General features: G+C 45.0%; 1 protein-coding gene across 4 annotated transcripts in view; it reads left to right on the top strand.

The window, feature by feature from the left end:
• Positions 1 to 2,272, top strand: part of SNAP47 (synaptosome associated protein 47) — a 33,767-nt gene that overhangs the window by 25,048 nt on the left and 6,447 nt on the right. The gene's annotated exons all lie outside the window — the stretch shown is intronic.

The following is a 2,272-nucleotide window of genomic DNA, read 5'->3' as shown; positions in this document are numbered from 1 at the left end:
AAAACAGGATAAAATAATAAATTGACACTTTGAAAGGGAAAAAACTTGGAAAAACTTTATTAATTTTGAAGGAAGGAAGTTTTGGGGCATCTGGCACTTCAAATCCAACAGCAACTCAGAGGAAAAACAACCTGCTTTGAGTTATTCCAGCGAATTGGAGTCCAATTCCTGAGGGCCTGAAGGCTGGTTATATAAAATCCTTGGTTTTTTCCAGCCCTCTCCAGGTTTTTCCCACTGCTCTGAGTGAGGGAAGGAAGGATTTGCTCCTTCCCTGCTGCCTTTTCCCTGTTTCCTTTGGAAATGGGCTTAAAAAAACCTGGATTTTATGGCAATCCCGACTTTTCCAGCTCCACCAAAGCCCTTGTTTGTCCCTTCCCAGGAATTTATCCCTGTTTTTTCTGCTGTCACAAGGTGGCACCCACGGGCTGTAGTTGAACCTCTGGGATTTTTTTCCATGGATATCCTCATTTTTTTTCTTCTTTTCCCTAAAAACTGAAGGGGGGGAAAAAAATCCTTGTTTTGTGCCCCCTGTGCACAGAAAAAGCTGTGTTTTTTCAGATAATGAATTAATTAATTTAGAGATTTCTAGGAGAAATATCCTGGCATGGGAGGTCCATCCACCTTAAAATTAAGGATTTTGCCCTTTTTACCCCAAACTGTCACAACCTCACCTGGAGCCTCTGTTTAAAGTTGTGCATATTCCACATAAATACAAAAAAAAAATCCCTTTTCCTAAGATTTTTGGTGTAATTCCACCTGCAAGAGGAATTTCTGGAGGGTTTTCTACAGCCCCAGGTTGTCTGAAAGGATTTTTAGGTGCTTTGCACTTCTCTTCTCCCTCTTTTTTTTGGCCAAATGTGAGTGTTTAAACCCTCGGGGCGTTTGGTTTATTTGATTTTATTCACTTTTGAGCCAATTCCACCCTCAGGAATGGCTGAGAACACCTTCCCAGGATTAAAAAAAACGGGATTAAGATCCTAAAGTGCCTCTGAGCACAACAATTTAGGGCTGTCTGGGTCCTGTAGCTGAATTTTGGCATCCACAGGTTTTTTTATCCCTTTAGAAGCTGCTGAATTTTTCCCGTTTCTCCCCGAATTTGCTCATTCTTTGGAGTTCCCAGCACTTTGTTCCGAGCTTTGGTGGCTTTTTGGAAGTGACACCCATGAAACCAAATTGCTTTTTAAGTATTTCTGCACTTTTTATCCGATATCTCCCTAAAAAATTCTGGGAAATTCCATCTCTCCTTCCTCATCCCGCTCTTTTTGTCCTCGGATTAATGGAGATGGATGGATGGATTAATTGATTATAATTAATTAATTAGCATGTGGTGACACTCAGCTGATGAGAAACACAAAGAATCTCCTCTGGCTGTTTGTTGCCATAAGGAATTCTGTCCTTCCCTCCCCACTTTTCCTGGGAAGGACACCAGGACACCGATTTCCCATTTTTCAGTGCCTGGTTTTTTGCCCTCTGGAAAACAAGGAGCACAATCCAGTGAAGGAGCCTGGACAGTGTCTGAGTCCAGGGACTGATAACGGAGTAATTTCAGGGATTAGGAGTTTGCAGGAATTCCCTGGGAGGGATTTAGGGTTTGGTGCTTCTGGTTTTTCCAGGGCAAAGGAATGGTATCCAGAGCTGGGCTGTGGCAGCACTTGGAGCTGGCACAGAGCTCTGGGATCTGCCAGGCTTTGTGTCCTCATGGATTCCAACCTGCTGTCCTTGGCCTTGCTGCTCCCAGGTGCCTGTGGGACAATGGTTTCCTTCCTGATGTCCAGGAGGGAAAACTTTGGAGATAAAATCCCAGAATATTTTGGGTTGGAAGGGACTTTAAGGATCATCTCATCCCACCCCCTGCCATGGGCAGGGACACCTTCCAGTCTCCCAGGTTGCTCCAAGCTGGCCTTGGACACTTCCAGGGATGGAGCAGCCACAGCTTCTCTGGGAAATCCTTTGCAGTTCCTCCTCACCTTCCCAGCCAGGAATTCTTTCCCAATATCCCATCTATCCCTACTTTCACTTTGAAGAATCTCCCAGTGGTGACACCTCCTTGTGTCTCCATCCCCAGCCCTTGGGGACAGTTGGCCTTTCTGTTCCAGTGCCAAATGGAGCAAACCCCTGAAAGAGCAGCAGGAACAAGGTTTAGTTCCCTCCCTCCTTTGTTTTTTTTAGGGATAATTTGTTATTCCCAAGTGAGGAGCTCAGCTGTCCCAGCCCCAGGTGGGATATTAAAGCTCCCTGGAATTCCTGCAGGGTTGTTTCAGTGTGGAAGTTT

Source organism: Lepidothrix coronata, unplaced genomic scaffold, assembly GCF_001604755.1.
Source record: "Lepidothrix coronata isolate B3197 unplaced genomic scaffold, Lepidothrix_coronata-1.0 Scaffold173, whole genome shotgun sequence".
Lineage (NCBI taxonomy): Eukaryota > Metazoa > Chordata > Aves > Passeriformes > Pipridae > Lepidothrix > Lepidothrix coronata.
Note: the sequence above shows the minus strand (reverse complement) of the source record. Positions and strands in the feature narration are given on the sequence as shown.